The sequence below is a fragment of the Triturus cristatus genome, chromosome 7, assembly GCF_964204655.1.
Source record: "Triturus cristatus chromosome 7, aTriCri1.1, whole genome shotgun sequence".
Taxonomy (NCBI): Eukaryota; Metazoa; Chordata; class Amphibia; order Caudata; family Salamandridae; genus Triturus; species Triturus cristatus.
In genome coordinates this window covers 1,460,609,713-1,460,635,508 of record NC_140590.1, presented here as the reverse complement: position 1 = coordinate 1,460,635,508, position 25,796 = coordinate 1,460,609,713, and positions in this window count along the sequence as shown.

The following is a 25,796-nucleotide window of genomic DNA, read 5'->3' as shown; positions in this document are numbered from 1 at the left end:
GTAGAAAGCAATCATTGTTAAAGACAGGTTTTAAACGAACTTTGCAGTTACAGACCGTCCCCATTTAAAGACATTTGGCAGCATATGTGTGAAAGAGAACAATAAAGTTTCAACATGCTGCTGCTTTTCATGGAAAAATTAAAGGACACACCTGTTTATAATTGCACTCTGGGAGGAAACCAAACCGCAGTGTTAAATCACGAGGCAAGGTGGAAGCAGAGATTTTACCCATGATCAAGCCTCTTATGGAGGAGACCATGGGGCATTGGGGCTCCCCCTACAATCCCCAACAGAGAGGCCAGGTCCCGGGAGATGGGGGCCGGGGGTCAGAAGTTGCCTGGGAGGGGGGCCACATGGCCCCCCTCCCCTTTATTGTCCAGGCCCCTGGGGATGAGGTCACTGGGGCCAATAGTGGCCTGAGGAGGGGGGCCAAGTGGCCCCACTCTAAAATTAAAAATAAAGGGTGGCCAGGCCCCAGGGTATGGGGTCCCTGGGGCTAGAAGTGGCCTAAGGAAGAGGGGCCTCCTGTAATTAAATAAAAAAACGGACAGCTCAGTGTGAAGAGAGCCAGCTGCAGAGAACAAGGGGCCTATTAGCAAGAAGTTGCGATATTTATCGCAACACGCCCTTAGCGCATTCATTTTTATCGCTGCTTATCGCTGGATATTTTAGCGGGGAAAACATGCTATTAACAACGTTTTTCTCCATTGTGCTAAAATATCCAGCGATAGCGGCATAATGCGTGAATATCGCTGGAAATCCAGCGATACTCACGCATTAACGCCAATGGGGACTTAACCTGAAGTGCCACCTCCCATTGGATAAACAGGTAAGTCATGTTTTTAGCAGGCGTTAGGCTATAGCGATAATCGCGCCTAGCGCGATTTTGTTCATCGCTTCGCCTGCCTTGCTAATAGGCGATAGCTGTGTTAGCGACTGCTTTCAGTCGCTAACAGTTTGGGTATGCCCACTTTGCATGTCATTAGCGATAAATATCGGTGACATCCAAAGCGGGCCCCAAACCGGTAGCTATCGCCTAAAAGCTGTCGCTAACTGCTGTTAGCGACAGCTTGCTGATAGGGCGATAGAAATATCGCCGCTTTAGCGGCAAAAAGTGCCGCTAAAGTGGCGATATGGCCCTTGCTAATATGCCCCCAAGTGTTCTATTACTCAGAGTTTCATCTTTTAGGAGCAGGAAACCATGCTGCTACATCAGTTTGGCAATTTTACACTTTAAACTACTGCTTAATTTGCGCCGGGGTCCACCAGTGCGCACATGGGCACTTAATCATTAGCACTTGCTCTTTGGACATGCTGTGTAACAGACCCGTTAGGGAATATGCTCTTTCTCTTTTATAACACACAACACACAAACCGGCGAGTCTAATGATGCTAAGGCACAAGCCCAAATGGATGGACAGCTCAGTGTGAAGAGAGCCTGCTGCAGAGACCACGTGTTCTAGCGCTCAGGCTTTCATCTTTTAGGAGCAGGCAACCATGCTGCTACATCACTTTAGCAATTTTAGACTTTAAACTACTGCATAATTTGTGCAAGGGTCTACCAGTGCGCACATGGGCACTTAATCATTAGCACTTGCTCTTTGAGCGTGCTGTGTAACAGAATCGTTAGGGAATATGCTCTTTCTCTTTTATAACACGCAACACACAAACTGGCGAGTGTAATGATGCTAAGGCACAAGCCCAAATGTATGGACAGCTCAGTGTGAAGAGAGCCTGCTGCAGAGACCACGTGTTCTAGCGCTACGCCTTTCATCTTTTAGGAGCAGGCAACCATGCTGCTAAATCACTTTAGCAGTTTTAGACTTTAAACTACTGCATAATTTGTGCAAGGGTCTACCAGTGCGCCCATGGGCATTTAATCATTAGCAATTGCTCTTTGGGCATGCTGTGTAACAGACTAGTTAGGTACTATGCTGTTTCTGTTTTATAACACACAACACACAATCCGGCAAGAGTAATGATGCTAAGGCATCAGCCCACATGGACGGACAGCTAGTGTGAAGAGAGCCTGCTGCAGAGACCATGTGTTCTAGCGCTCAGCCTTTCATCTATTAGGAGCAGGCAACCATGCAGCTACATCAGTTTGGCAGTTTTAGACAATACTACTGCTTAATGTGCGCCGGGGTCTACCAGTTCGCACATGGGGACTTAATCATTAAGCACTTGCCCTTTGAGCATGCTGTGTAACAGACTTGTTAGGGAATATGCTGTTTCTCTTTTATAACACACAACACACAAAGCGGCCAGTGTAATGATGCTAAGGCACAAACCCACATGGACGGACAGCTCAGTGTGAATCGAGCCTCCTGCAGAGACCACGTGTTCTAGCGCTCAGCCTTTCATCTTTTAGGAGCAGGCAACCATGCTGCTACATCAGTTAGGCAATGTTAGACTTTAAACTACTGCTTAATTTGCGCCGGGGCCTACCACTGCGCACATGGGCACTTAATCATAAGCACTTGCTCTTTGGGCGTGCTGTGTAACAGACTTGTTAGGGAATATGCTCTTTCTCTTTTATAACACACAACACACAAACCGGCGAGTGTAATGATGCTAAGGCACAAGCCCACATGGACGGACAGCTCAGTGTGAATCGAGCCTGCTGCAGAGACCACGTGTTCTTGCGCTCAGCCTTTCATCTTTTAGGAGCAGGCAACCATGCTGCTACATCAGTTTGGCAATATTTGACTTTAAACTACTGCTTAATTTGCCCCGGGGTCTACCAGTGCGCACATGGGCACTTAATCATTAGCACTTGCTCTTTGGGTGTGCTGTGTGACAGCTGAGTTAGAGAATATGCTGTTTCTGTTTTATAACACACAACACACAATCCGGCGAGTGTAATGATGCTAAGGCACAAGTCCACATGGACGGACAGCTCAGTGTCGAGAGAGCCTGCTGCAGAGACCACGTGTTCATGTGCCCAGCCTTTCATCTTTTAGGAGCAGGCAACCATGCTGCTACATCAGTTTGGCAATTTTAGACTTTAAACTACTGCTTAATTTGCTCTGGGGTCTACCAGTGCGCACATTAGCACTTACTCATTAGCACTTGCTCTTTGGGCGTGCTGTGTAATAGGCTTATTAGGGAATATGCTGTTTCTGTTTTATGACACACAACACACAAACCGGTGAGTGTAATGATGCTAAGGCACAAGCCCACTTGGACCGACAGCTCAGTGTGAAGAGAGCCTGCTGGAGAGACCACGTGTTCTAGTGCTCAGCCTTTCATCTTTTAGGAGCAGGCAATCATGCTGCTACATCAGATTGGCAATTGAAGACTTTAAACTACTGCTTACTTTGCGCCGGGTTCTACCAGTGCGCACATGGGCACTTATTCATTAGCACTTGCTCTTTGGGCATGCTTTGTAACAGACTTGTTAGGGAATATGCTGTTTTTGTTTTATAACACACAACACACAAACCGGCATGTGTAATGATGCTAAGGCACAAGCTCACACGGACGGACACCTTAGTGTGAAGAGAGCCTGCTGCAGAGACCACGTGTTGTAACGCTCAGCCTTTCATCTTTTAGGAGCAGGCAACCATGCTGCTACATCAGTTTGGCAATTTGAGACTTTAAACTTCTGTTTAATTTGCGCTGGGGTCTACCAGTGGGCACATGGGCACTTAATCATTCGCTCTTGCCATTTGGGCTTGCTGTGTAACAGACTTGTTCGGGAATATGCTGTTTGTGTTTTATAACACACAACACACAAACCGGCGAGTGTCATGATGCTAAGGCACAAGCCCACATGGACGGACAGCTCAGTGTGAAGCGAGCCTGCTGCAGAGTCCACGTGTTCTAGCCCTCAGCTACCAATCAATAGCTATGCACTTATCACTCTGTGTATATTCATGCAGTTATAAAATCACCATGCACTATCCTTGCACTCCTCCAATGACCCAGGCAGTACTTATGCACTCCTACAATCACCAGATACTAACCATGCACTCATACAATATTCCAGGCATTTCCCATAAACTAATGCAATCAGTCAAGCATTAGCAATGTAGTCTTCCATTCACCCAGGCATTACCCATGCACTCATGCAATCACCCATGCAGTGCCCATGCAATACTCCAATCACCAAGTTACTATCCAAGCACTCAGCAATCACTCTGCCACTACCCAAGCACTTATAAAATCACCCAGGCTGTACCCGTGCACTCCTCCAATCACCGAGGCAATACCCATGCATTCATGCAATCACCCAGGCACTACTTATACACACATGCAATTATACAGGTATTACCTATAAACTCATGCAATCACCCAAGCATTACACTTGCACTTACATATTTAACGAGGTATTACGAAAGCACTCTTCCAATCACCCAGGCACTACTCATCCACTGATACAATTACGCAGGCACTACCTATGTACTGCTGCAATAACCCTTGCTTTACTCATGCCCTCCTTCAATTAACCAGCTAGTAACCATAGACTTATCCAAGCATTCCACCAATACCCAAGCACTTATAAAATCACCACACACTACTCTTCCAATCTTGCAATCACCTTGACACAACCCATGCACTCATGCAATCATCCAGAAATTACCCATAAACTAATGCAATCAGTCAAGCATTACTCATGTACTCTTCCAATCTTCTATATATTACCTTTATACTCATGCAATCACTGAGACATTAACCAAGCAGTTACAAAATCACCTAAGCACTACCCGTGCACTCCTCCGATCACTCAGGCACTACTTATGCAATAACTTAGGCACCGCTCATGCACTGCTCCAATCAACCAGGCACTAACCATGTATTCTTCTAATCACCCAGACACTACTTATTCACTCCTTCAATTAACCAGCTAGTAGACATGCACTCTTCCAATCAACCCGACACTAGTCATGCACTTATGCAATCACCCAGGCATTACCTATGCACTCATGAAATCACTCAGGCACTACCCATGCACTCATGCAATCACCAAAGCACTATCCATACACACATGCAATCATCCAGGTATTACCCATAAACTCATGCAATCACCCAGGCATTACCCATGCACTTACAAAATCACTTAAGCGATACCCATGAACTTACAAAAACACCCAGGCATTACAAATGCACTCTTCCAATCAGCCAGGCACTATTCATGCGCTGATGTAATATCTGAGGGACTACCCATACAGTGCTCTATTTACCTGTGCACTACCCATGCACTCCTCCGATCACCCAGCTACTAGCCATACAGTTATCCAAACACTCCACCAAAACTGAAGCACTTATAAAATCACCATACACTACCCTTGCACTCTTACAATCATTCAGTCGCTACCCATCCACTCATGCAAGCATCCAGGCATTACTCATAATAAAATAATACAATCAATCATTACCCATGCAGTCTTCCAATCACGCATACATTACCTCTGCACTCATGCAATCACCCAAGCATTAACTAAGCATTTTTGAAATCACCCAGGCACTACCCATGCACTCTTCCAATCATCCAGGCAGTAGTCATCGACTCATGGAATAACCCAGGCACTATCCATTCACTGCTTCAATCACCCATGTATGACCCATGCACTCCTGCAATCACTCAGTCACTAGCATGCACTAATCACCATGTACTATGCTTGTACTCCTACAATCATCCAGGCACTACCCATGCACCCATGCAATCACCCAGGAACTACTCATATACTTTTCCAATCACTCAGGCAGTACCCATACACTCATGCACTCACCCAGGCATGACCCATGCATTCCTCCAATCACCAGGCAATATCCATGCACTCATGCAAACATTCCACCAATTTCCAAGCATTTAAAAATTCACCACGGACTACCTTTGTACTCATGCAATCACCCAGACACTACTCATGCAGTTATAAAATTACCCAGGCATTACCCATGCACTCATGCAATCACTCAGGCACTACCCATGCACTCATGCACTCATGCAATGAACTAGGCATTACTCACACACTCGTCCAGTACCAGTCAGCAAAAAGCTGGGAGTGCCCAGGGCACAGGATGACTTTGCAACAAGGCCTGCACCTCTGATGGTTCTTTTTGCATATCTCTTGCTTCTTTCTGCACCTTTCTTCCTCTTTCTGCACATGCCCTACCTATGCAGGCATAGTTAGAAATTAGTATTTGAAAAACCTTAGAAATTCACTGAAAAAACCATAAGTTTCAGGGATGTTATAGTTAGAAATTAGCATTTAAAAACCTTAGAAATTTAATGAAAACACCATTGGTTTCAGGGACGTTATAGTTAGAAATTTTCATTTACAAAACCTTTGAAATTCATAGAAAAAAACATAGGTTTCAGTGTTGTTATAGTTAGAAATTATCATTTTAAAATCCTTTGAAATTCACAGAAAAACACAGGTTTCAGGGACATTATAGTTAGAAATTAGCATTTAAAATACCTTTGAAATTCACTGACAAAACCACAGGTTTCAGGGATGTTATAGTTAGGAATTAATATTTTTAAAAAACCTTAGAAATTCACTTAAAAAACATAGGTTTCAGGGACGTTATAGTTAGTTGGACATTTCACAAATTCGGCCGTTATAGTTATTTGAGCTAACTATAGCTCGCGCCCCGCAATGCACTGCTGATGACATCACATATTACATCACTCATGACATGGTCAGTGACATCACTGTTGACCTCACTGATGACATCTCAAATGACATCACTGATTACATCATCCACATGAAAATCTGATGCACCTCCTCACAGCCTAATATAACGTTTAGGACATCCACTCTAAGATACAGACTGCCATTCTCGAAAGCATAGACACACCAATACCAGTTCCTACATACCCACTCACTGATTCATAGCTCTACACACACATCTATACCCTCATCCATACAGTCACTCATAAATGCAGTCACACATAATACAGCTACTATCATTTGTACTCATACACCCATACTGACACTCAAACACCACCACTCACCCACAGAGTTACTCATACAGCTAGTCAATAATGCAAAAAATCAATCACACTCCCATTTACTTCCCTACAGTTATACACACACCACCTCACTTATTCATACAGATACTAACACATACTTACTCTCTTTTGCAATCACTGACACAGTACACACCCATCCATACAGCTACTCTCACAATCACTCACTCTCTCATATAATCATGTATATACTATACCACTCACATATAATACCTTTCACATATGTAGTTACACACACATGTACCGCTGAGACATTCATTCACTCACCAACATTGCTATACACACACTCACCCACCCATATAGCCCCTCACAGATATACTCTTGAACCCATACACCCAGTGAATCACCTACTCACACATCCATGCAGGGAGTCACACACACACCACCCACCCACACAGACTCTAAGACACCCATTTACATACTCAGACAACACATCACAAAGCCATATATAGATACTCATATAGCTAATCATCAACCCAAGCAGCCACTTACACACCAACTGACAGACTGATAAAGACATTCATACAGATGAGTCAGTCACCCATATATTAGTAAGACACGTTTAATCGCTCACTTATGCAGTCAGTCATGCACCTATTAAATAATTTATTCAGACACTCATATACCTACTAATTCTTCAATATACCATGGCATATGTATGTATAAAATATATTTAAACTCTTTAGAAACACTCAGTCACTGGATGATGTCATCAGTGATGTCATCAGCAGAGCATTGCCGGGGCACAAGTTATAGTTAGCTCAACTAACTACAACGGGTGAATTTCTCTGGTTTTGTACAAGTGGAATGTCCAACTAACTATAATGTCCCTGAAAGCTGTGGTGTTTTCTGTGAATTTATAAGGGTTTTTAAATGCCAATTTCTAACTATAACGTGCCTGAAACCTATCGTTTTTTCAGTGAATTTCAAACTTTTTTAATTCTAATTTCTAACTATAACATAACAGTCATGTTTCCAGAGTGGTGGAGAAACGTGAGCGTAGGCTCCGAAACACCTGTACTATGTGGGATATTATTCTATCACAATTTATTTTTTCCAATATTTTATTCAAACACTGCTGACAGCCAATTAAAACACTCCGTCCCATGGGAGTCTGACTCCTGTGGAAGCAAAATAACCCAAGGAACGCTCCATTTCTTAATATTAGGTTCATGGGACTCTCACAAGAGTCTCTTGAACCCAACTGTCCAGATATACAAATATTTTTTAACCTTAATTTCTCAAACTCTACTGAACAGAATTATACAGAATCACAAAAAGCACAATCTGTGTACTAAGGTCTAGCCTCCTGCCAAATTTGGTGTAATTCCTTTCAACACTTTTTGCGGCAGTTCTTCTTAAAGATATCTACAGAAAATGCATTTAGATTTTGGGTACGATTATGAGTTTGGCGGTCCTGGAGTGGACCGCCACATGAGCGCCCCATTCCAGGACCACCAAACCCGTTGTCAGACCGCCCACCAGATTAAGAGTTGTCTCCTGGTCTGGCGGGCAGTCCTTTGGCATTCCCAGTGGTGCCAATTAAAAAGGCACAGCAATGGGAACGCCAAAGCCTGTTCCTGCAAGGCATGGACTGCTGTGCAGGACAGGGTGTGCATGCAGACAGGGGAACACACCATGTGCCCCCCTGCATGCATCCCATTGGCCTGAGGCACCAAGGGGCCCTGCAGGTTTCCCAGCCTTTTTATGGTGGGCTCACTGCCATGAAAAGGCTGACAGTGAGGAGACTTGTAATATGCTTGGCAGTGCCGCAACGGCACCGCGAGCATATTACTGCCTCACAATGCTGTAACACAACTGGGGATTGGCAGTTCCCTGGCGATTGCAGCCGGCCTGCGACAGTCCGACCACCAAACTCAAAATAGGGCAGTTGGACCGCCGGTGCAGATGTAGCCCCCGCACCACTGCAGGCCTGGCAGTCCTATGGACCACCAACCTCGTAATCCCCCCTTTGTGTTTTGGGACCCCCTTTTATTCTCAGCCCGGTTTGACAGGTCACCCTGAAACTTTCCTCACACAAACTAGTTAAAAACAAGCACATTTTCAGAATATTTCATGGAGATTCATCAAATGGTGTCAAAGGGTACCATTCACAAAACTGCTCAGGACCTTATTTATGAGGCCTTGCTACACTTTTGCGCCATGTGGTGCCATATTTACAAAGTGACGCCTCTAGGCCAACTTTGCACCTACAGATACGTCCGAAATACGGACGTATCTGTAACTCCTTGCGACATGGAGAGCCCTACATTAAATACATTGCATCCATCTTGTCACAAGGAGGGCACAGTTTTCATAAATGAGGCCCTTCAGTGCCTTTTCAGCAGAGAAAACATGAATAAATGCCACAAAGATGTATGTTACAATATCTAGTAAGAAAATATCATCCTGCAATAATAGCAGATCGACTACCACAATAATGTAAAAGATCTAGTTGAGGTGCATAAATGTGGAGTTTAAGATTAATAATTTCTTACTTTCCTTAGTACCAATTTCCACTTTATTATCGTAGTCAATATTCTAGGTATGGTATTTTGGCATGACAATATTTAGAACTTTATAATTTGGCAGAACACATTCAAGGACACAGGTCTTAGTTTTTTATTCTGGTACGTTAGTGCTATAGAACTCACAAAATAAACAATAATGCTAAATATGAAATCACGAATATTTTTTCACAGTTTTGATTGTGTGGAAGGAAAAATGACTCGCACTGTTAGAAGAATGTGTTGAGGTAAACTACAGCCGGAGGGTGTTTCGCTTCTCGTCTTTTTTTCTCTCTTGTCTAAGCACAGTCCCTCGCCCATTTTCTTTCCTACTCCCTCCCTCTGCAATCATCTAAACATCATCTCAGGACAACTTGTCAGAGACAAATGATATGAGCAGATTGGGAGAGTCTCAGGGGCTGTAACAATTTGTAACATGTGCTGTCTGGATCTGGCAGGTGTCATTTTCCACACATCTGACTGAAAGAGAGAGAGGAGCATATCCGGGGATCCGGGGAGGGAAAGCTATAGATACTATTGGAAACGTGTACGTGTGTGTGTGTGTGTGTGTGTGAGAGAGAGAGAGAGAGGCAGAGAAAGGGAGAGGGAGTGGGTGGTACAGAGAGAGAGGGCGAGAGATAATGAGAAAGTGGAGGGATGGACTGCAAAGGCATGAGAGAGGTGATGGAGAAAAGATATGTGCATGTATAAAAGAAAGGAGGTGGAAAGAGATGCATCAAAAATGTGAAAGCAGCGAGGAAGGGAGACAAGGAGTGAACAAAGAGGAGGAGAAGTGGAAGACAGGTAGTTGGAGGTAAACAGCATGAGAAACAAAGACAAAGAGATAGAGAGGGGGAAGTGAGAAAAGGAAAGGGAGGGAAAGAAAAAGAAAGAAAAGAGAGATAGATCCTAGAAAGAAAGAGTGATGAAAAGGTTGCAGTAAGCAAAAGAGACTAAGGGGTGGGGCAGAGGTTTACAGTGGGAGGCATAAATGGTGGAGGGAAAAATAGACATGACATTGTGAAAGTGAGGTGCAATAAGGAAACGGCTTTAGGGCCCAGATTTACTAAGATTTTGGGTCGGGTTGCATCACTTTTTTTGTGAAGCCACAATGGAAAATTGATTTTGAGATTTAAAAAGTCAGGCAATGGGGAGGCAGCTCTGGGGGGGGGGGGGTGGCCGTCCCTAGGGCCATTAAAGGCTCCAGTAGGGGGTCTGTGTAGCCCACCTGCTTCTGTTTCCGCGGACTGGCCTCAGGGAGGTGGTGGTCCACCGGTCCGCATATGTCCCAGGAGGGGGTCCATGAGGCCCCGTTTCAGTTTAGCCATGTGCCAGGGAGGTGGTGGTCCTCGGGACAAAATATGGCCCAGGAGGTGGGCTGCATATAACAACATGCCGCCTCCTTCGCTTTCCTTTTCCTTGCTGTTTTCTTCCTCAGGGAGGTGGCGGTCCCTGGGGAAATTACAGAATAAGAGGGGGATCTGCATGGCCTCCATATTTTTGAGTCAAAAGCCCCAGGAAGGTGGTGGTCTCCAGGGCCTTTATAAGCCTGAGGAGCGGGACTGCACACCCCTCCTTTAAAAATATAACCTCGGGAAGGTGGCGGCTCCCGGGGGAAAAGCTCCCCATGAAGAGCGGCACGCATGTGCCCCCTATAATTTTAAATTTAAAATCCATACCCCAGGACCGGGCCCACCCTGGGACTCCCAAAAAACAAGCATGGGAACCCACACTTATTTTTGGGGGGAATTTTTTTTATGGGGTTTTGCCAAAGTCACGGAGCCCCCTTACGAATCCCTCCAATTTTTTTTTTCTCCAAGGAGCTTGTTTTGCTCTGGCAGGGTCCCAGGGAAACCCCAGGGCTAGGGAGTCAGGGTATTCCTACCCCACCCCCTTTTCTGTGTTTAAAAAAAGATTTTGGGGGACTTGGCTGAAGTCCAGTACCAAGATAGCTGCCAACACTTCCTAGCTGGAGTGTCAGCAGCCAATCAGATATCAGCACTGGGACTGTTGGATCACAGGAGGATCAGATTCCCTAGATATACAAATCTGGATTTCAGTTAATACCTCAAAAACTACTGAACAGATTCACACCAAATAACAAAAGGGCACTTTCTGGACCAAGAGCTACCTTTCTGCCAAATTTGGTTGAATTTGGTCCAGCGGTTTGGGCTTTCGTCGGTTTCAAAATCCCTATGGGAATTAACATGGGAAATTCACTTTTTTTACCCCCCTTCTTTTTGGCCACTGCTTGAGGGATAGCCCAGAAACTTTCCCTGCACAACTAGAATCCCCAGTACACTCTTTGCTGAAAGATTTAGTGAAGGTTCGTCAAATGGTGCCAAAGATTTAGGCAAGTAGGTCCTAACTATACCTACTGGCGACTGCCATATATATATATTCACTGAAAAAACCATAGGTTTCACACATGTTATAGTTAGCGGAAATTTTACTGATAAAAAACCAGTGAAATTGCCCCGTTATAGTTAGTGCTGGCAACTATAACTCACGCGACTGCAATCCTCTGCTGATGCTAATACTGTATTTAGACACTTATTTGCCCATGTCTTCTTCCATACATTTTTAGCTATACATATATTACAAATATTTTTTTTTCATAAAGACACATATGTCATCAGCAGAAGATTGCGGTCGCGTGAGTTATAGTTGCCAGCACTAACTATAACGGGGCAATTTCACTGGTTTTTTATCAGTAAAATTTCCGCTAACTATAACATGTGTGAAACCTATGGTTTTTTCAGTGAATTTGCAAGGTTTTTTAAATGCTAATTCCTAACTATAACGTGTGTGAAACCTATGGTTTTTTCAGTGAATTTGTACGGTTTTTTAAATGCTAAGTTACTTTACGCCATTCGAGGCGTGCGCGCCCACTTAACGCAGTTCGTTCCGTGCATGGTTTTTATCAACTTTAATAAGCCCTGTACATTTGGTGGCCGAAGCACAGGGGGTGGGGTCAATGTGGATAGTGTTTTTTTTATTTCGATTTTATAATTTCATGTTGCCAAAATTTTTTTTTTTTACCTATTAATAAGCCCTGTACATTTGGTGGCCTCCGGCCACCAAAAGCACAGGGGGTGGGGTAAGTGTGGATAGTGTTTTTCTTTTTTTTTTTTTTTTTTTTACCGTACGCTTACGGTAAGCGTACGGTAAGCGTACTCGGCGAAATTGCCGAAAAAAAAATAAAACCGTTTTTGCTCTTGGGGGATGTTTGGGGACTCCCTCAACATGACTGTGTGGGAGGGAGTTGTCAAAAATGCCCCGTAACATGTTTTTGGGCATCAAGTTTGAGAAATAACTCTCAATGCGAGAGACAAAATGGCGGACGCCGCTTCCTGGTTTCGGCCGATTCGAATGTTTACTAAGATCTAAGAGCCAATCAGAATCGCGCTCGCGCACGCCACCGTACGCTTACGGTAAGCGTACGGTAAGCGTACCGTAAGCGGGCTCAGATATATATATTGATTTAAAGGCTATTTTCTCAGAATCTACTGAACAGATTTACACCAAACCTACAAAAGGCACTTCCTTGACCTAGGGACTACCTCTCTGCCAAATTTCTAGTAATTCTGTTCAGCCGTTCGGGCTGTAGCTCGTTCTAAAGGTCCTATGGAAAAATGCATGGGAAAAACGCGTTTTGGGACCCCCCTTTTATCTCAGCCCCCGCTTGACGAATCCCCCCGAGACTTTCAGGGTAGGAGCGGAGCGTAGCGCCCCACCTATTTTGAGAAATTCGCGAGGATTCATCGACCGGCGCCAAAGTTATTCAAAATAGAATGTTGAGGTTTTCCTATGGAAAAGGGGTCCTAACTATAACTACCTACTGGCGACCGCCAGTAGGTAATTATCTATATCTATATATCTATATCTATATTCACTGAAAAACGCATAGGTTTCAGGCACGTTATAGTTAGGAATTAGCATTTAAAAAACCTTAGAAATTCACTGAGAAAACCATAGGTTTCAAGGGGGTTATAGTTAGCTGGACATTTCACTCGTACAAAACCATTGAAATTCCCCCGTTATAGTAGTTCAGTTAACTATAACTCGCGTGCCCGCAATGCACTGCTGATGACGTCACATATTACATCACTCATGACATGGTCATTGACATCACTCATAACATCACTCATGACATCTCAAATGACATCACTGATGACATCATCCAGTGAATGTGTGTTTTTCTGAAAATTACATATGTTTTATATATGTATATCTCAAGGTCGATGGAAGAATAAATTGGTATATAAGTGTCTAAATTGATTGTATAACTGACTGATTAAGTGTATCTTAGTAAATACATGGGTAAGTGAGTAATGTTTAAATATGTAAATATCTGTATCAGTCTCTCACTTTGTGTATAAGTGGCTGCATGGGTTGGTGAGTAGCTACATGAGTGTCTATATAGATTATTAGTTGGTGTTTTGAGTATCAGTATGAATGTCTGAGTGTCTGTATGGTTCTGTGGGGGGTATTACATAGTGCATAGATGCATGAATGAGTGACTCACTGTTTGTATGCGTTGAAGACAACATGTGTGCAGGACTGTATGGGGGATGAGTGTGTTTATGGGTGTGTTAGTGAGTTAGTGACTGTCTCAATAGTGACTTTATGAGTAACTACATATGTTTTAAACTAGTATACGTGACTATTGGTGTATATAAGTGAGTATATGTGAGAGTGAGAGATTGGAAGAGTTCCTGTATGAATAAGTATGTGTTTCTATAAGTGATTGTTTAAAAGACTAAGGTGCCGATCACGATCCGGTAAAAAAATTGCCCGTCCGACTCTTATCCGGTCTCTTTACCGTACGAATCGTACAAGTGCCGTACAAACTGGCAATCACGATTCGCATGGTAAAAAGTCCATACGAACCGCATTGGGAATTATTCCCCACACGTCCTCGGGTCGGAAAATGTGTCCGACACGTCCTCGGACGATTTACCGTACAAATGTGAAAAGAGAAGTCCGACCGCGGAATCACGATCCATCCCGTGCGTCCGATGTTACAACCGGATGGAAAAAACACCGTCCGCACCGAACTCCCATAGCAACCATGGAGACGTGTGCCCGCATACGCGCCCAACACCCCCCCAGCCCTCCTATGTACGAGTCGAATCCCCACCCGTGTATGTACGACCCGTACCCCCACCCCAACTGTGTATGTACGACCCGTACCCTCACCCGCGTACGTATGGAGTGTACCCCCACCCCAACCGTGTATGTACGGACCGTACCCCCACACCAACTGCGTATGTACGACCCGTACCCCCACCCCAACCATGTATGTACGACCCGTACCCTCACCCACGTATGTATGGAGCGTACCCCCACCCCAACCGTCTATGTACGACCCGTACCCTCACCCCAACCGTGTATGTACGACGCGTACCCTCACCCGCATATGTATGGAGCGCACCCCCACCCCAACCGCGTATGTACGACCCGTACCCTCACCCCAACCGTGTATGTACAACGCGTACCCTCACCCGCATATGTATGGAGCGCACCCCCACCCCAACCGCGTATGTACGACCCGTACCCTCACCCGCGTATGTATGGAGTGTACCCCCACCCCAACCGCGTATGTACGATCCGTACCCTCACCCACGGACGTATGGAGCGTACCCCCCACCCCAACCGTGTATGTACGATGCGTACCCTCACCCGCGTATGTATGGAGCGTACCCCCACCCCAACCGCGTATGTACGACCCGTACCCACACCCGCAGACGTATGGAGCGTACCCCCCACCCCAACAGTGTATGTACGACGCGTACCCTCACCCGCGTATGTATGGAGCATACCCCCACCCCAACCGCGTATGTACGACCCGTACCCACACCCGCGGACGTATGGAGCGTACCCCCCACCCCAACAGTGTATTTACGACGCGTACCCTCACCCGCGTATGTATGGAGCGTACCCCCACCCCAACCCCGTATGTACGACGCGTACCCTCACCCGCGTATGTATGGAGCGTACCTCCACCCCAACCGCGTATGTACGACCCGTACCCACACCCGCGGACGTATGGAGCGTTCCACCCACCCCAACAGTGTATGTACGACCCGTACCCTCACCCCAACTGTGAATGTATGACGCACCCCAGGCCCCAACACCAGCACCTTCACACAACATCGCGCATGTACGAGTCGTACCAAGCCAGACACAAGGACAGCACTGTACAACAAAATGCCCGAAGTACACACCGTACACACGGTAAAAACGCACGTACACAACCAGGACAAAGCAAAACAACACAAAAATACACCATTCGAAGGGCACAAAGCCACTAAACATGTCCAACAAGCACAAAAACAACACAATCACTGACCTGCAACTGCCAAAATCCAAAACAGAGGCCCAAAACACAACCACTCCTTATAACACACCCACCCAAAGTTCAAACACAGCCACACCCACCAATGGACCAATAAAAAGGGCCCACACACACAAACCATGAGCCTTTGCAACAGACTCACTGCTGCCAGACCCCACAGACAACCTACAGCACCATACTTGAACCTTTACTACACCTTACACTTGCACACCTTCACACACACACCTTCACAAACACCCCCTCATCACATTCACACACACACCTGCACAACCACACCCACACACCCACAACCATCCACACCCACACCCCCCCAACCATCCACACCCACACCCCTCACCATGCCCACTAACAAGAATCCAAAGTTCACTAGCCGAGAGTTGGAGGTCCTTGTGGACGAAATCCTCAGAGTCGAGCCGCACCTCTTTGGAACATTGGTCAGACAGACCAGCATTTCCGATAAAACAGCCATGTGGCAGAGGATTGTCGATGCTGTCAATGCTGTTGCGGCCACCAGAAGGACCAGGCAGGAATGCCAAGCCAGGTGGTACGATCTGCGGAGGAGGGTCCGAGCCAAAATGACCGACAACCACAACCAGGCCAACGTCACTGGAGGAGGGCCGCCCCGCAGACCCGTACACTACCATCCCTGGGAGGAGAGGGTGATGGCCATACTCCCGGTGGTGGCAGTGGACGGATTAGAAGGACTCCGAGACCCGGGTGAGTACACAAACAACTCACCTCACATGGGGGGAACGTCATCCACAACCAAACTCACAAACAGGCATGCAACCACCACAAGCTATCGCATGACTCAACCACACTCCATGAACACGCACATGCCACTGGCGCCAACATGCCCCATGCACCCAGCTGGACAATGCCAAGTCACAGGCCATAGAAAACACCAACACAAGACACGGTAACCCAGATGGCGGGAGTGTGGGCCCCAAAAATCACATAGTGCAACTCAGAAGCACACAACAATGCCCTCTGCCCATATGGCCCAGGTCACAGCCAGACAAACAGTGTGTCCCCACACAGGAAAGACTTGCCAGCAAATGGTGCACGCCTTGCATGAAGACATGGGGTGAAGGCACTTTTTGCACATGACAGCAGCTAATGAACAGCCAACACTGTGAAAGAGTGGCAGCACACACCACCACAGCAGCAGCGCAGACACAGACACTACACCCAATGGCTGCCTGGAGATCAGAAACAAACTCACATCAACAAGCCAAGGGCCATTCAAAGATCTGCTAAAAGTGTGTGCCTAGGAAGCTGGGCTGAGGTGACAGAGGGTGACACACAGAGGGAGGGAGAGGGGGAGAGAGAGGGAGGGAGACACAGGGAGATGGACAGAGGGAGGAGCCTGACACACAGAGGGAGGGAGAGGGAGAGGGGGACAGAGAGGGAGCGAGAAAGGGACACACAGGGAGAGCAAATCAGCCTTGTGGGGTGTGGGAATGTCTGCTCGTCAGCAGGTGGACTGCGTGCATGTAGACAAGGGTGGCCAGTGCCAGAACCCCCCCTCTTCTCCATGGCAAAACACAGGGCCATGTCACAACCTGTGCACAAGCACAACGACAGCTACCTGCATTATCTAAGTGTGTGGAACCACTCCATGTGCCCACGTACAGTGCAACACGGAAGGCGCCAATGCATGGCTCGCCACACCTGCCCACTCCACTGCTGACTGCAGTCACAATTGACGCAGCAAGTAAGACTGTGCCACACATAGGTAAAGTCGCAAAAGCTGTGGCCAAGGGACATACCCATGTACAAGTGCACTGTGAGTGGAATGCAAGACATATCCAAATTCCCAGAGGAAATGTGCCAACTTAGAAACCAATGAAACATGGATGTTGCATGGAACAAAATTAACATTGTCTCTCTCACACACAGGTCAACGTCGTGGATCACCCCCCAACACTGGGGGGGAAGACTCACAGGACCCGGCTCGGCGAGATGACGGAGCCACCGGCAGTGACGACTCTCACCACTCTGTGGACGAACCCGACCCCAACCAACCTGGCCCCTCTGGTGTCCAACCACCTGCAGCACCTGCGTCAGGTACAACTGGGCCAACCACCAACCCCACTCCTGCCACATCCCAGGAGACACCCAGGATCCCTGCCCCACCACCACAATGCAGCCAGGCTGGCCAGGAGGGACACGGTGTCCCGGGCACCCAGGAGGAGGCAGGCGACAACGCCAATGCCACCCCTCAGGGGTCCCGGAGACCCGATGTGCCCACAAGGGCAGGCCAGGTGCAAGTGGGCAGGGGTGGTGGGAGTGGAGGACGGCGGAGGCGCGAGCCTGACCTGTTGGCTGGGGAACCGGTATATTCCCATGTCCGAAACATCCTGGACACATACCGGCAGGACACCACGGGCATGGCCCAGGTTGTGTCCATCCTCGAGTAGATCAAGACCCAGCAGGCCCAGCAACATGCGGAGCAACATGCCTGTCTACTGTGACACCAACGACGGATGGAGGACAGACAGGCTGAGCTTGTGACGGTGTTCACGGGAATTCACAGTACACTCCGTCGGATGGCCGACAACATGGGCAACCCTCCCTGTGCCATCAGGCGTAGAACATCACCACCCACAGGGAGGGATCAGGAGGAGGAGGAGGAGACATCCGACGGAGCATCCCAAACATCATCACGGCCTGCTTCCGAGGGTCCCCGCAGGAGGGCGGGTCGTCCACGGAAAAGACCGTGAGGGTCGGCGCAACAGCACCATCTCCCAGGACACCTGGCCTGGCACCTGGCCCACTGGAGCAACAGCAGCACAGCAGCAAAAGACATTCTCTGCCACATGGACTTGCTGGTCACTGTCTGACCAATATTGACAAAGACTGTGGCATGGACTCTGAGGATTTCAAATGGCAAGGACACCAACTCCCCTAGTGAACTTTGGATTCCACACACCCGGAAAGCCCCTCATGTCAACCCCCCCCCCCTACCACAACCAAAATAAAATGTCACACCATAAAGAGAAGATGCCTACTCATTGCATTATTACCTTACATGTGTCTTGTAAAGTCTAACCATGCCTGAGTTCTCATTTGACTTCAACCATCCCCCCCCGGGGGCCTGAGTCTGGCACAGGACACACATGGGTCACATTGTATTAGGCAAGACAGACATGGAGCACCATACACACCCGTGATGGGCCCAACCAGCTGAGGGGGTGGCCGCACAACCGTGCCGACAGACATTTTGAGTACAGCGACAGCCATGCGCAGAGGTCAGGGATCATGTGGAGTGTCCTGTGGGGCACCCAGGTATATGTGGACAGGTGGCAGAACCATGTCCTGCAAGCTTGAATCAGGTGGATGCAGAGAATGGTGGCCTGGCCAACGTTGGATGCATGGGGATGGCACATGTCACAATACCCACACAGTCATGGACATCATGCACAATACACAGTCTAATCCCACACAAACAGCTTGCATCTTGCTACTCCACACATAGACACATAGCCACTATCACAGAAAACCATGCCAGACATGCCGGATGCACCGTGTCAACACACCAGCATTGACTGAGAAGAGGCACCTTGGAGGCATAGGGACACCTTTATTAGTCATGTATTCTGTATTGCAGAGGCAACTCGGAGTACACATGAACGGGTCATGTGGAGTAACATGTGGGTCCAACACTGGAACCCCCCTTCTGCAGCACAAATGCGTGATAGCCATGGAACTGGCACACAAGTGTTGGCTAACAGCTAAACACCCCCTGCTGCTCACGGAGAGACTGCCATACACCATTGATCCGCTGATGTGGAAGTCCCACACCATGTCAAGCCAATGCAAACCGTATGTGTCCGAGGGCAGTGTAACACACATTGATGCCATCATCACATTCCACAATCCCATCACAGATGACTGTCAACAAGTCTGACCATCTATTCAGGTGTACCCAGCTGCATGTCATGTGTACCATGGTGATGCGACATGTCTGCAGAGGAACCAAACATCCACAGGGGCAGTGTGCATACATCGTAAACAACTGCCACACCCAATACACCCCTGATACATCCCTTACCCTAAGGAGACTTCCAAACTTGTCCGTGCGTGTTACGCTGAGTCAGCACACAATGACGTGTCCATGAGGAATAGCAGTGCCACAACAATGCAACCAGCAGACGGCATGCGCAAGTACCTGGGGAAGAGAGACACACAAAAAGTCAGCCACAAAAAGCACAGCCACTTGCATGTGCATGTACTCGACACATGTAAGGATGACAACATGCTAGGTCACAATTATGACTGGGGAAATACACATCACTGGCACCATCACTCCAGTGACACATCCACACACACCTCTGACTCACGTGCCATACATGTAGATGGACACATACATCGCAACACATGCCACACGGGGACCAATGCGTGCACACACAGACACTGGTACTCACCACTAAGCAAAGAAGTCGCGTATGAGCCGAGTCCGGATGTCCTCTTGCGGAACAACATCCTCCACATCACTAGCACCATTGCCAAGACCTTCGTCCTCCACGGGTGGATGGTCCTGATCATCTTGATCCAGGATGAGTGGCACAGCTTTCTCAACTGCCATGTTGTGCAGCATGCAGCAGACCATGAAGATTTTGCAGACCTTCGCTGGGGCATATGGGAGGGCGCCGCCGGTCTTGTGGAGGCACCGGAATCGGCTCTCCAGGAGGCCAAATGTCCTCTCGATCACTCGCCTTGTCCGGCCATGGGCGGTGTTGTAGCGGAGCTGGGCCGGCGTGATGGGGTTGCGGAGAGGTGTGATCAGCCATGGCTTGTTGGGATAGCCAGCGTCCCCTACATGGAAACCACATGGACATAAGTAGGACAGGAGAAGCGGTTGTGCTAGAAGTCTACGCAAAATACAGGACAGACAGAGTGTACCCACCAACAACACATGCTCGTTCGTTGCGCAGCTGCATCATCATTTCAGGCACCCTGCTACGCCTCATGATGTAGGCATCGTGTGCCGATCCTGGAAAACGAGCACAGACATGTGAAATCACCATGTTGGACAGACACACCACAAGGGCATTGATGGAGTGGTAGTGCTTGCGATTCCTGTATGCTACCTCCTGTGCCTGTGGTGGTACCAAAGCCACATGTGTCCCATCTATGGACCCAATGACATGGGGCATCCCACCTAGGGCATAGAATCCACGCTTGACACCAGTCAACATTTCAGGGGTTGGGAAATGGATGAACTCATCCAGGTGAAGCAACATGGCCTCTAAGAAATCATGCAGCACACGGCAGAACATGCTCTGGGACATGCCACCAACATGAGCTATGGTATTTTGAAAGGTACCCGTGGCAAGAAAATGTAGGGCTGCCATTACCTTCAGCTTGCGTGTCAGTGCCGTAGGATACCTGTGCAGCGGTTGCAGGTGTGGTGCCAGCCTCGCCGTCAACTCCAGAATCAACGGTTGGGGGAAGCGGTAGCACCGTATACAGTTATTCTCCCGCATGTCAGCCAAGTCCGGATTTGGTCGGGGAAGAGGCGGCGCTCTGCAGTAATTTGGAAGTGACAAGGAAGAGTGAGTGCAGTACAATAACAATTGATTTGTACTGAGCACATGTTAATCTGTCAATACACATATGCGACATACGAAGTCAGGTATGTGCCACATGCCCTGGACACGTATGGCTGCCAGGTGACACTCCTACCAAGACCCAGCTACACACGGAGATTGTGAACCTCCACATGCCATGGCATGGGATTAGCTGTGTCCCAGTGTAAGTGAACAGCCAGACGCAACACAGGAGTGACATACATCCACACATCAGCAGAAGTAGGATGTCGATTGCAGAGACAGGTAGCGGAACACTAGAGCCACAGGTCACATGACATTACACTAGGACAGCTCACACACCATGCCATGAAGGTGTACATGTAATGACTCACCACACATTCATAGAGAGGATGCAGACATGTCCTTGTTCCGCTACTCCGTGTCCCATGCATACATACGCACCTCACATCCGATACCACATGTGGCCTGGTGTGCGTAACAGTGTGCCATGTCCATCTACACACAGACACATGTTGGTTGCTGCAACAGCTGATGCTTTTGAGGGAGCTCCAACATCAAGCTAATGGGAACCCCCCACACATGCATGACATAGTCACATCGTGCACCGTGGGTAGTGACATGTCTGGTGTGGTAACCCCTGTAGCGGGCATCAGGGGACACTTGCGTGTGTTGTTGACCGTGCCATGCCAGTGACGCTCATCCCAAGTGTGCAGTACGACATGCACACATGTCAAAGGAGTTAAGGGCACATATTGCACCATCACACATAACATCTGTACACATCTCATCATACATCTGGTGCCTTCTCGACTCAGGAGTAATGTGCCACATCACAGCCTTTCACACCTGTGCCCCACACATGTAGTACTGCCCAGACAATGCCTTGATGTCCATCCATGGACAAGTATGTCAGCCCTATTCCTTCCTGTGTGCTGCCTGTCACCACTGTGATGTGTGAAAGGCACCGTACTTTCGCTAAGAGGGCCTGTGTACGTTCCCTATCACTATGGGAGTGCTGCCGTATGCGTACTCATAGTGATAGTGAGCGTACAGGCGTGTGTACGGTCCGTCTCACTATGGGTGTTGTCGCGTATGCGTAATCATAGTGATAGTGAGCGTACAGGCGTGTGTACGGTCCGTCTCACTATGGGTGTTGTCGCATATGCGTACTCATAGTGATAGTGAGCGTACAGGCGTGTGTACGGTCCGTACCACTATGAGTACGCATACGCGACAACACCCATAGTTATAGTGAGCGTACAGGCGTGTGTACGGTCCGTACCACTAAGAGTATGCATACGCGACAACACCCATAGTGATAGTGAGCGTACAGGCGTGTGTACGGTCCGTACCACTATGAGTACGCATACGCGACAACACCCATAGTGATAGTGAGCGTACAGGCGTGTGTAAGGTCCGTCTCAATATGGGTGTTGTCGCGTATGCGTACTCATAGTGATAGTGAGCGTACAGGCGTGTGTACGGTCCGTACCACTGTGAGTACGCATACGCTACAACACCCATAGTGAGACGGACCGTACACACGCCTGTACGCTCACTATCACTATGAGTACGCATACGCGACAACACCCATAGTGAGACGGACCGTACACACGCATGTACGCTCACTGTCACTATGGGTGTTGTCGCGTATGCGTACTCATAGTGGTACGGACCGTACACACGCCTGTACTGGCCGTTGATATGCATTTGGGGTGCCCTAGGGCCCCAGGACGCACCGTACCTGTGTGTGAAGCTCCAAATTACATAGGGGACACATGAGGGACAAGTATAAAGGCCTACATGCATGCTGGTTGTCATGGAGACCAAGTTTGAAGTTTGAATTTTTTTAAGCAGGTGCACAGCAGTAGTCAGTTTGAATGAATCTACTTTGTTGCAATGTGGTTCTGGAGTTGACATCATGCTGAGGAAAAAAACACAATAAGAACCCACTGACTGTGCTAGGTTTGAAGGGATTGGAGGAAACATAGGATGCAAATGTGAGTGACCAATCACTCTGTACTCCTGTGCATGAAACAGGCCAGCAAGGTAGATATACGGCAGCCAGGTCCCATGAGGGAGCACTTGCCTGCACATCTTTGTATTCGACGACCCAGCTGCTGCTACTGATTCCCTGGAACCATGTCAAGGGCTGTGGAGAGGTCACAGCCTTTCACCCTGGAGGAGAACCTGGCTTTGCTGGATGTGATCCTCCCACAGTACCCCCTGCTGTATGGGCGACCAGGGTATCAGGTGAGTGCAGAGTCCACTGGCACAGACTGTGTCCCTTTTTTGTGAGTGTGACTTCTGCCATTGTGTCCAGGTGTGACACACATGCTATGTACTGTAGGGGGGGTCCCAGGGGGGGGAATGCCTGATGTCTCCCAGCCAGAGCATGCTGTGGTGCATGTCTGCCGTCCTCACTTGCATTGTGTTTACTGTGACAATCACTGCATGGTGCATGCCACATTCTGCCTGTCTTGTCCTCCTGGGAATGTAGCCTCTACAGTCCTCATGTGATTATGTGGTCAGCCCAGTGTGACAGGTGACTGTTCCCACAGATGTGTGTTAGTTCTGTGTACCTGTGCTGAGAGTGTCCACATGATGTGTTCGTACCCTGGACATCGGTGTGTGTGTCAGTCCCCTGTCATGTGGGTGGGTGCATATGTGGAGTGTAGCACCCGGGCTGCATGAGGGATGGATATACCCTGCCCATCTGATGTGAGCAGGGAGCAGTGCTGTGTGTCTGATGTGCAGAGCCAGCCCCACACCTGTGAGCCCCCCCCCCGTCTAGTGGCACATGTGCAGAGTGAGGTTTGTAGCTGCATTTGGCAATGGCAGGTGAATGTCCTGTGCCTGTGTGTGTCTGTGTACTCTGCTGCGGTAGCGTCAGTGGCCTGTGGCATGTGAGTGCTGCACATTATCCTGGTGTAGCTTGTGATGCACAGTGTGAGCCTGGATCATTGATTGTGTAGTTGCCCTCATTCAACCTGTGTACTTTTAATGGCACGTACTGCTTTTGCCCTTCCCCAGAGGATCATGTCCCTATGACAAAGGTGCAATGCGTTGGATGCATACTATGCCTTGTTGTAAACAGCAAATTTGTTCTAATATGTCTCTCTGTGACATGTGCCTGGTGTATTGATGTAGTGTCACTTGTTCATCCTCACAGGTAGGCGCCTCTGCCGAGAAGCAGATATGGCTGACCGCCGTCAGTGCCGTGAGGAGTGCGGATGGCCGCAAGCGGCGCCTGGCCCAGGTGATGAAACGCTGGCAGGATATCCGGTGCTGGACGCGGAGGATCGCGCGGGTCCTGCTGGGGGACTCACCTGAGACCCATAAGAACCGCGGGCGCCGCCGTCTGACCCACATCCACAAGCGTGTGCTGGCGGTGGTATTTCCAGACTTGAAGAGGCGCTTACAGGAGCAGCAGGAAGGGGGTAGCTACATGTGTGTTTGTTGTGTGGCACCAGCATTTGTAAGTGCACAGTTGCATGGATACACTGCCAGGGTTTAAAGGTGCTGTGCAGATCCAGTTACCCACAGTATAGCTGTGCTCTCCTGCCTCCCTTCCCCTCCTTGCAATGTGTTCCCTGGTCTGTGTGTAGTCACTCCTTCACAAGGTAATGTAGGCTGGCGCTTTCTCCACGTGAACTATGCCTGTAGCATCATGTGTGGGGGTGGTGTGTAACAGGTTTTGGGACCTTGCCTGTGCCCTGTCCAGTTCAGTACATGTGGGTTCCATGTCAGTTGGCACTGATGCTGAGTCCAGACATGGGAGTTAGTCTCTCAAGTGTCATGCCTTACAGCGCGCATGTCCTATGTTGTGGCCTGTGACATGATGTGCATGAGTGTGCGATACGCATAGTGCAGGGATGGAGGCGTGTGTTGCAGTCATTCCCATTCAGGACCATGGAGTTGTGTGGCCACTACTGTCCCCTGGGGCATATTTTCCTAGGTGTCATGTGTGTCATCACAAAACGTGGACACTCTCAGTGTCTACAGCATAGGTTGTGCTCTGTGCCATTGTCCCCGGCACCATGTATATTGACGTGAAATGTAGTACAAGTGTACAGCCTGACCTGATTTTCCTTGTTCATACTCACAGTGGCCAGTGCCTGTGTGTCTTGTTACAATCATCTGATGATGGCCATTTGTACATGATTATTTGGACAGGCGCACCTTGGGTATTTGGCGTCCAATCTTGCATTTATGCAGCCCCTGTGTATTTCACCCAGACTAAGAGATGTAAGTGCCACCTGTGTCTCAACAAATTGTCTCATGTAGGGGGTGGTTGGTGCGGGCCAAGCCTACATGTCAAAACCAGAATTCTCCTTGCTACGTCTGGCCAGTGTGTGATGTTTGTCTGGACATACACTCAAGGTGCAGTG